Source organism: Leptidea sinapis, chromosome 5 (assembly GCF_905404315.1).
Source record: "Leptidea sinapis chromosome 5, ilLepSina1.1, whole genome shotgun sequence".
In the NCBI taxonomy this organism is placed as follows: domain Eukaryota; kingdom Metazoa; phylum Arthropoda; class Insecta; order Lepidoptera; family Pieridae; genus Leptidea; species Leptidea sinapis.
The window spans coordinates 6,913,556-6,924,488 of NC_066269.1; the positions used below are offsets into that span (position 1 = coordinate 6,913,556).

At 35.7% G+C, this 10,933-nt stretch overlaps 1 long non-coding RNA gene across 1 annotated transcript; it reads right to left on the reverse strand.

Annotated features, from left to right (window-relative positions):
• Nucleotides 1-4,896: 4,896 nt before the first annotated feature.
• On the reverse strand, nucleotides 4,897-10,660 carry LOC126964600 (uncharacterized). Its single transcript, XR_007729392.1, has 3 exons — nucleotides 10,535-10,660; nucleotides 6,529-6,747; nucleotides 4,897-5,862 (listed from the first exon to the last, which is right to left on the reverse strand). It is a non-coding gene; the product is annotated as an uncharacterized LOC126964600 (long non-coding RNA).
• Between the last annotated feature and the right edge of the window lie 273 nt (nucleotides 10,661-10,933).

The following is a 10,933-nucleotide window of genomic DNA, read 5'->3' on the forward strand; positions in this document are numbered from 1 at the left end:
AAATATCCAAACCACTCTTTATATTATAACAGATACTGTACATCAAATTCTTCCATCTTTTGGCGTTTTCATATTTTAATTTTTTAGTCTTATCTTTCCTTAGATCATTTATATGTCTAGACAGACTGCGACAGCTGTAAATATATCGGAACAAATTGAGGTTGACAATAAACCTCTATTTTGAGCAATTCAAATTCAAATATATTTACTCAAAATAGGATATAAAATCATCAAAAACTACCACCCATTCCAAAAGTATGCCTCTCCTGAGAAGAACGGGCGCAACAAACTCAGCGGGCTTCCTTTTTTTTATAAAAATAAGGTTACAATGTAAAATCGTACAATAAAATTTATTATTTAATAGCCTGCGGGCGGTCGCTCTACTCCCAATCTGTGGTATCATTAAGAGAGTAATTTATGTTAGAGTAACCTTTACCACACAAACGTTTTTGAACAATTCGTTTGAATTTCGTAATACGTTTATTTTGAACATTTTCTGGGATCTTTTTGTAAAGGCATAAATAACGCCCCACAAAAGACTTACTAACTCGACTTAGCCGAGTAGTAGGCACTATATGTTTATGTCTGCTCCTGCTGTTAACCCAATGGTTATGACAGTTTCTAGCTAATTCACTTATGTGCCTATATACATACATAACATTATCAAGAATATATTAAGAGGCAACAGTTTAGATGTCTATCTCAAAATTTGCTCTCAATGATTTTTTAGAACCTAGGTTATAAATGTACGCACACTAACAAATTCAAATTCAAATATTTTTATTCAAAATAGGATGTGACATCACTTATTGAAAGTCAAACACTACCACCCATTCCAAAATGAATGCCTCAGACTAGAGAAGAACGGGCGCAACAAACTCATTACAAACATTAAGTGACATACAAATTGCGAGTGTAAGACGTAGGTTGTCTCGCACACTTAAATAATAAACCTGGCCTGTTTTCATCGGTTGTCGTGCAGGAAGAGGCTATAAATAGATGATTTATATATGTTCCCTTAGCTGCATACTTTTCCTACAAATGTAGATAACTCGATACAGTTTTGCTACATTTCTCGGGGACCTGAAAAAGGGTTGCCCTGAACCATATCATATTAAGTTCTAGATAGTATAACCAGCCATTGTCCATTACGCCCAGCTATTTACCGTAGGTGGATATATCTACACAGCCTCTTATATGAAGGGTGAATGGAGACATTAAAAGTACCACAGGATATTCTGTGTTACTTTCGGTTCGAGTCCCGCATCGTTCATAAAAGAAAATGTTTTCAAGTTTTATTTGTGTATTAAATCCTAGAAGTGAGGGTTATCACTTTCAAATTCAAATTCAAAAACACTTTATTCATGTAGGTCACAGAAATGACACTTATGAATGTCAAAAAAAATATATAAAAATATTGTTTCTTATTGAATTTACCGCTACTTCGTAAAGGGTTGAGCTAATGAGAAGAAGTAGCAAGAAACTCATTGCCACTCTTTTAAGTCAAGATTTACATTTTAGTTGTCTTACAAATCATTTCAATTACAATATATGCAAAGTGACGCAACAAAAATACTCAAATGTCAAAAACTTAAAGGCTTACATGAGTAAGTCAAAAAAAGAAAAAAAAGTAAATTAATACTTATAAACACAAGAGTTATTGAGTATAGTAGATGCATCAATCCACACACACCGTAAATAAATAGAGGCATTATGTGCGCATTTCATAAAATAAAATATATAATAACTTTACGGTAACAAGATCATCCAGCCCCCACGAGTAGCACCCGTTCACGAGCATGACGCATGGACCAGCCATCGCCTCCCTCGACCATATTTTAGGGAAGGGAACGACCCGCCCCACGTCACCGCCACAAGCAGAGGCATTTAAGCGAGCATGACGATACCTGTCACGAGAAATCTACCGAATAACAAAACAATTCAAGTTCATCTACATATTATGCAAATACTTACTAAATGCCTCTACTTACAATTTTGTTTCAAATTACATAACTCATGATAATGATTATTAAAATTGATTAAAAAACATGAAAAAATATTAATATTTAAATTATATAACTATAATGACATTTATCAAACTAAGACAGACATGTAACAGCCCAGCAGCTCAGTCCCAAGGGTTCTTTAGATCCAGATATTCAGATATTTTATAGTACCCTTTTGTATACAACTTTTTCTTTAGCGCTGATTTATATTCATTTAAAGGTAAGTTCTGAATGTCAATAAGGGACCTTATTATAAAAACGTATACACAGACCTCTGAATGAATTTGTGACTTTTTGGAGTTGACTTACATGAACAGCAAGCCTATTCTAGTATTGACATTATGAGTGTCACTAATTTTTTTAAACGTATTTTTTTTTGTAAACTTTAAAAAATAACAAATTGGAGTAACTTTCCGTTGCGTTTTTAAATAAGACAGACTAAGTAACTATTCATTGCCGCCCCTCTAGCAGCCATATATTTTAAATTTTGAATGATATCTTTGCTGTACTTAAGGCGAGAGAAAATGTGTTAATCTGCATCTCCACTATCTATCTATCAAATAAGTTTCACCACAAACACTTCAGTAGTTTCATACAATTCTTAATAATTCAAGAAACTTTGATATTGTGTAGGAGTATATTTATTTACATATTCTCTTTTATGTTAAATGTTAATTAACATATAAATTTAGTTTGCCCGCCTCTGTTCTCTGTTGTGTAGTAATTTGAAAGAGTAATGTTATCTATTGGTAGAATCTGAACTTGATTTATTGTTGATTTGGTCGCTTCGATGTAATGCCAAACCGCTAAATTCTATAGTTTATGATAGCAACCTAGCTATTAGCAAACCTTGGGATTAGATTATAATTTATAATAATAACATGTTATAATTATTATAGATATAACATTTGAATTTTTTTATAGAGTACTTCGTAGCTATTATCTACTTCAAAATCTTTTTCTTAATAAATGTTGTACTAAAATATATCTACATTTGTACTTGGGTCTTTTCGTCTGTTTGCGATAAACTCAATGAGGAAGGCTTAAGTGTTTCTTCTTCTTCGTCGGATTACTCTTGACAAAGCAGTCGTGATCACGTCGAACGACGAACGATTCTACGCCAGTTATCCCTGGCTGTTGCTTCTCTGGCACATGTGTTAAGGGGAGTATTGGTTAGGGCTTTGATCTGGTCTGTCCAGCGCATGGGGGAGCGTCCTCTTGACTGCCGTTGACCCTTCCCTGAACAACAAGTCTCTCTATGGCATGCTCTCCACGTCGCGTGATATGTCCGAAGTATCTGAGGACACGGGCTCTGACTATAGATGAAAGCCTTTCTTTCACCTTGAGCTCTTCAAGTATCGAGACGTTTGTGCAGCGTTGTGTCCAAGATACTCGTAGCATTCGTCTCCATCACAACATTTCTAGTGCGTCAATCCTTTGTCTCTCTCGTTCTTTGACTGTCCATGTTTCGGCATCATATAGTTTAAAGTGTTAAGGTTTTGTACATAAAAGTCGCTGAGGAAATGCTAGAACGAGTCAATTCCGACCCAAAAATCATGAAACACATTTTTACGGCTTACGAACAGTTACGAATTTAACACGAGGAAACTAATTAACAAGCTTCGAAGTAGCGCCCTTCAACTGAATAGAAACAGAAAGGACCATGTCAAAACTGATTAAAAGTCAAAGTCATGTTTTGCGCTGGGAATTCTTACCTGAAGGTAAAACGGTGAGTAAAGTATATTATTATTTGAGCGTGATGCGGAGTTTATGAGACATAAATTCGTCGAAAAAGGTCATAAATACCATAGAGCAACTACCACCTTATTCACCAGATATGACTCCAGCCGACTTCATTCTTTTTCCTAAACTCAAATTACCACTTGTGGCACCCGTTTTCATTCGGTAGACGACATAAAAGAGAATTCGCGGCTTTGGCCAATCTAAAATATGGAAAAAGTGTTTATTATTCGTTGGAGTAAATGTATTGTTTATGAAGAAGCATAGCAAACTTAAGGCGACACTAAATGCCAGCGACCTTGAGCGATATGAGTTCACCGCTGCCGGCCCGCCATCTATGTAACAAAGCCAATATTTTCAAAATTCTTACGTGGAAAACAGTTTATATGCTTACAATCCTCGTTATTCACTACTAATCTGAATAAATGAACCTACACAAAAAAGTACAAGCTATAAGAATAACTTTTATGAGACAAGTACCAAAAAATGCGTCACGCCATGTCAAAGAACTTGTTTAACTTCAAAGAAAAGTGGTAGTTCAAAAAGGATCGGCAGTGCTAACTATAACCAACAGCAAGCATTAGCAACCTACAAATAAGACTTAAGGATATGTGTAACAGGATAACGTAGTGTTCATTGCTCGAAATGCTATACTTTCACCACAAAACTTGTCTAAAAACACTATGTTTGCGTGTTTTCTGCTTACTCTTCGCTTTAATGAATAACTAACATTTTGTGTATTAATGACCTTATACCGGCAGTTTTTTGGCAGATAAGTATTTTGCCGTAATTTCACAAATATAATAAGTAAGTAAATAGCGTAAGTACCCAAGTATAGTTAAGGGTTAAGGGTCAAGCAGTGCTCGTGCCTATCAATACTAATTTAAGTATTACACCTGCTTAACTAGTTATCGATCTGTGATCTTTTATTTATAACGTTAACTTATTTTAGAACGGATTAACATAAATTCTTTCAATCAACAGTTTTACCTTATTTGGGAAAAATTATGACGATCTATGTGTAAATGTTAATTTACATATAGACATCAAGTATACACTATGCATAATATAAACGTGAATTATTTATTAGGCACTTCTGATGTTGTACAAATTTCAAAGGTTAGGTAGCTAGTGGCAAATGAAAGACAAATTACATTTGAATTGAGCTTTATGTTATTAACACAATATTACGTTACAAATTCTTAGGGCTATATTACACCGAGACACCACAGTGGTGTCCGTTAGCTACCAAACTAGACACAAGAGTCATGACGCGTCCGAGCTGGTTGCACCACCAAATTGGTTGCGCAACCAATGGAATTACACTAGGTGAGTAACTCTCTATAGAGCTGTATACATAATGATGGTTGCGGTGACTGGTTGCGCCACCGTGGTGTCCGTAAGCTACCAAACTAGACACCAGTGTCATGACGCGTCCAAGCTGGTCGCGACAAATTGGTTGCGCCGAGACACCACAGTGGTGTCCTTTAGCTACCAAACTAGACACTAGAGTCATGACGCGTCCGAGCTGGTTGCACCACCAAATTGGTTGCGCAACCAATGGAGTTTCACCAGGTGCGTAATTTTATATAGAGCTGTGTACATTATGATGGTAGCCGGGACTGGTTGCGCTACAGTGGTGTCCCCGTGAAATGTAGCCCTTAATGAATGACTCATTCATACAAACAATATCTAAATTGAAGTTAATCTAGCACCACGGGTCACTTGTTTGGTACGCGTTGGTGTTGTATTGCCAGTTGTTGAGCGGAATCGCTTGTTCCACGCGCTGAGTGTACACGGGACGGATCTGTTGGCTGTACAAAGGTTGAACCTGTTGTGTGTAAAAGGGCTGGGCCTGTTGTGTATAGAAGGGTTGAGCCTGTTGTGTGTACAAGGACTGCGCCTGCTGTGTGTACAAGGGCTGCACGTTCTGTGTGTACAAAGGCTGCACGTTCTGTGTGTACAAGGGCTGCACGTTGTGATTGTACACGGGTTGGATATTCTGAGTGTACACGGGCTCTACGTGTTGCGTGTACACGGGTTCCCGTTCGTAGTTGTACGTTTGTGGAAGGTTGTACACGGCTGGCTGGTGCACCACTTGTGGAGATTGCCATTGCTGAAAAAAAAAAAAAAAAAAAGTATTAACACTGCATACTATAAAACAAAGTCTGTCTGTCTATCTGTTCGCGACAAAAACTACTGCACCGATTTTCATGCTGTTTTCACCAAAGATAGCGTGGTTCTCGAGGAAGGTCATGTTTTTTTATACATGTTTGTAAAAATTAACGATATTTGTTTGAGGTGTCGGAAAAAATGAGCCGTCTGGGACTGGGAGTTTCAGATAGTATCCATATTCGATCGTGTTAAACTGTATAGATGTAAATTATCGTTTTGGATACATCAACCTTTAGAGCTTGAACTCATTGTTTGTGTAAGGGTGCCTCGTAAACATGATGGTCGTGATTACTGTCATAAGGGCGCCGTAGCTAGTGACGTTACTGGGCAAATGAGACTTAACATCTTATGTCTCAAGGTGACGAACGCAATTGTAGTGTCGCTCAGAATTTTTGGGTTTTTTCAAGAATCCTGAGCTGCACTGCAATGTAATGGGCAGGGCGCATCAATTACCATCAGCTGAACGTGCTACTCGTCTCGTCCCTTATTTCCATAAAAAAAATAACTTAAAGTAACTTTACATAACGTTGATTATATAATAATATAATAATTTATATAATTTTACACGTTGCACTTAATTTGATGGTAATGATGTACAGGTACTGACCGTGGTGGCGAGGGGTTGCACCGCGATCTGCTGCGGCTGATAGAGGTTGGAGACCTGCGAGGTGGAGTGCACGTCTGTGGAACGGTAGTCCGTCTGGTGAAGGCTGTTGGACTGCAGCACGTTGGACTGCAGCAGGCCAGAGTCGTAGCTGCCGAAGCTACGCTTGGGGCGCTCCGTTACAGGTCCCGCCGCTACCACCGCAACTAAAGCCAGGATCACCTGCCGTCATTCACACTCGATTATACTTCTCATTTAACACTGAGCTCATCAAAACTATGTTGAACCCTTTGATCAGCCAACGAAACTCTCTATGAAAAAAATTTTTAACAAAAAAGACGTGTGGCACTCGGGGACTGCCGCGGTAAAGCTATTGCATAGCATTTTTTATCAACTTATGCAATTATAATTATTTATTTATTTTATTTATGCAGTATTTTTTTTTTTGATAAAAAAAAATTTAAAATAAAGCAAACGGGAAGTGAATAAAATTTAACTTGTAAGATTTGATAACAGACAGACAACGGGACAGGTGAAATTAAAAAAAAAATGCTTGACATAATAATATAAATTAAAAAAATAAAGAAATTAAAAAAAAATCAACACGTACCCCAGGCTCGAACCTGAGACCTTCTCCACAAAAAGACAAATATCTATATAGATTTAATAAATAAGTGTTAGGCTATTTTCGTTACGGAATTTCTGGATTCGGTCTCCACGCTCAAGGCCCGCGATAGAAGCTATGCAATAGCTTAAAAACAAGCAAATTCAAAAACACTATTCCAAAACAGTATATATAATATGCAATAAAAAGTATGTAAATAATTGTGTATTCTTACGACCGTTTTCAGTAACGCACCTAACTCTTGTTACGGATACATTGCTGTCACCGTTTAATGACAAGATCTTATCTATCCATAGTTATGTCCAATATACTTATAGTCCAATGCTTTATGTTGATAGGTTATTGCAATGTAAGTAAGCGTAAAGGGATAGAATTGTCTATCTCTAGTAAGTTAAACTAAGGATTTGATAGGCTATTGAGAACGGCCGTTAGACAATCTAATTAATTAATCTAATTCTAGTTATGATAATTGTTATTTTTGGAATCGGTGTCCTCCCGCCATGTCCCCGCTCTCGCCCTCCTCACGTCGTGCGTGCGACTCAAGCACATCTCACCTACAACTATGTATGTAGTCCAAAAATAACAATAATCGTAACTAGAATTTGATTAATTAATTAGATTGTCTGAGAGTACGCCACACGGGACCACATGGGAAGCACCAGCTTTCAAATAAAAAAAGAATGATCAAAATCGGTTCACCCAGTTGAAAGTTCTGAGGTAACAAACATAAAAAGTCTATCCTCGGTTAAAAAAACGATTCGCTCGATTGCATGAAACGTGCAGTCATTGATAGATTGACAGATGACGGCTATAATCTTGTAAAAAACGGAGATAGCCGAAATCCACTAAGTTTTAAGCAAAATTTCGCCTTCAAACTTAGCTGGATTATACTTCGTCGCCAATCGCCTTACTGTCATTATTTCAATTTTAAACTTATGTCATATCACTTCACGTTTCATACTAAACTAAATTTCAATTTTTACGTAGGCAGCCCCGCCTCTTATTACGTAGTATTTACATCTTCTTCGCCTTTGATAATTTAGTACATCTATATAGTGCCTCTTGCTGCTACAAAACCGATGAAAACAGGCAAGGTTTATTACGTTAGTGTGCGTGACAAGCTATGTCTTACACTTGCGATTTGTACGTCACTTTGTGTTAGTGTGCGTGCATTTATCAAAATAGAGGTTAACAGTTAACCTCTATTTTTTTCGACGTGTTCACAGCGTTCACAGTCTATCTAGACGCATAAATGATCTAAGGTTGAACCAAACGATGGATAACAAATCAACACAACCATTTACATAAAATTATAGAATAGTATAGAGTTGAAATATATTTATTTACCATAGGGAGTGACAATAACATCATATATTGCAACAACACATGGCAAACGTCATGAAGCTACATCAGTTTGTAATGGGCTTTGACATGGGGAGAAACTCCCAGCCCATTTCTTAAATCATACAGTAACATAATTGCTAAGATTACGTAATATCTTCTAATATATAAAATTCTCGTGTCATGGTGTTAAACTTTGAACTCCTCCGAAACGGCTTGACCGATTCTCATGAAATTTTGAGTGCATATTGGGTAGGTCTGAAAATCGGACAACATCTATTTTTCATCCCCCTTAATGTTAAGGGTGTTAAGGTAACACGAATTTTTTTTGACATTTTTTTGACATTTTTTTTTAAATTTGTTTGATTATTTTTTATATTTTTATGAGTCAGCATTAAAAAATACATACAACTTCAAATTTTCACCCATTTACGATCAACAGTTAGTTTTGTATCGTGATTTTAATATCGGCAATACAACGTTTGCTGGGTCATCTAGTAAAACTATATAATTTTTGGTGGTCTGCGCAAATCCATGTAGGTATAATATAGGTATATTCGTATATTGACCGCCTAGTACCTTTATCCGCAAAAAGTTGGCATTAATAAGTTCGTGTAATTGATATATTATTAATAATTGTACACGTTGTCACCAGCACCCCAATGAGTTGTAGAAAAAAGTGCGCCCAAAAGAGGCTGTTACCATTGCTTATTTTTTTATTACATATTATTTTAGTTATTTATGCAACCGTTGTGTAATAAAATATTAAAACACGAATGTGGATTTATAATAATATCACATGAGTGTTTTAATACCTAATTACCAACAGTAATTGCATACAAGACTTTATCTTCACCCAGAATATGAATCCTCTAAAAGATTCTGGAACAGTTAGCTTACTGCTACCATTAATACACCAGTCCTAATAGTAACCTAATATTATTAATTGCTGATTATATACAAATAAACTAAGTATTAATGAAACAATTATTTATTTTAGTAGTAATAGTATTTTGAATAGTGCAATAATTAAAATTCACTCGAATATTAATTATTTACTCGAATATTGATTCAGCGTTTAAAATGAATCGCTCATTTTTTTTTGTAAACAATACAATAAAAATATTGAAGAAAAATGGCGGGGATTCGAATAACCTACTTTTTTTACGGCGCGCGACGCCCTGGTAGTGAGGAACGCGCGTAAACGAAAATGTTCTTTTTTTGAAATTCATACAGATACCACGCATCGAGCAATAAGAATGTAGCTGTCTGTTAAAACTCTTGCGCATGAAGGGATCGAAAAAAAAACATAGGAGTGTTGTTATGAAATTCAGTACAACATTACAACACTCGTTTGGATGATGTAATGGTTATTAGAACATTGTTATATTACTATTGACTTTACTCAGTGATTAGCTTACTTGATAGTTTACTTGAATGTGGTGAAAGAGGGCCTAAGTGTTTTAATGTTGGCAATAAGCTAACTGTTTCAGAATCTTTAATATAGGCTTTAAAGCATGGGTGAAGATAAACATATATAATGAATGGCCAAACTAATAATCGGTAATATTCTACAACTACTATAACTTTGAACCAATATAGATCGTTGTACTGGTTCCAGTATCATGTATAGAAAATTGAAACAGTAATTATTTTAGTTAGTATAATAATTTGCCATTGAGAGTGTAACATAATATTAAAGTATTGATTGCAAACTAGTGCCTAAATAAATTTTAATTAAGTCTATTTAAAGTGTAACTTAAACACAGTTTTGTCCACAGAATAGGTATCTCTTTAATTTATTCTGTGGTTTTGTGAAAGTTTTCCATAGCCCAAATGTAAAGGCCACTCAAAGCACATAGTTTTATGCTGTTACTATGCTAATAATAGAAAATAAACGTACATTCAACAGATTAATATATAAAACCACTTATACTTATCTGATTATTTTGATTTACAATACATTACAACGCTTTATTGATCTAGTTTTCGCCTGTGAGAAAATGAAATATAACGCCTGCAGCAAATCAACGAGCAACTTACCAAAACCTTCATTTTGCTACTCCTGATGGGCAGGCCACTATCAACTAACACCGAGATATGCTTGGAGGTAATGCGGTGACGAAATGAGACCGGTCATTTATATATAGATAGGTCAGGATATAAATAATAATTATTTACCGCGCCGCCGAACAGGATCTGGCGCGTATGGCTTAGCTAGAACTAAATTTAAGAAAAGTGGGTACTTATTTTAGGGTTCCAATTAAGTAGAAATATATCGTTTTCGAACTGATATGAATACTTTTTATAAAATTTATAGAATATCGTTCGTTAGATTAAGATAACTTACAAGATGATAATCAATCACTCTTGAATTGCCTATTTTTGTAAGATTTTATAATGTAATCCGTACTGACTTCAGTTAGTCAGGATATATTACAA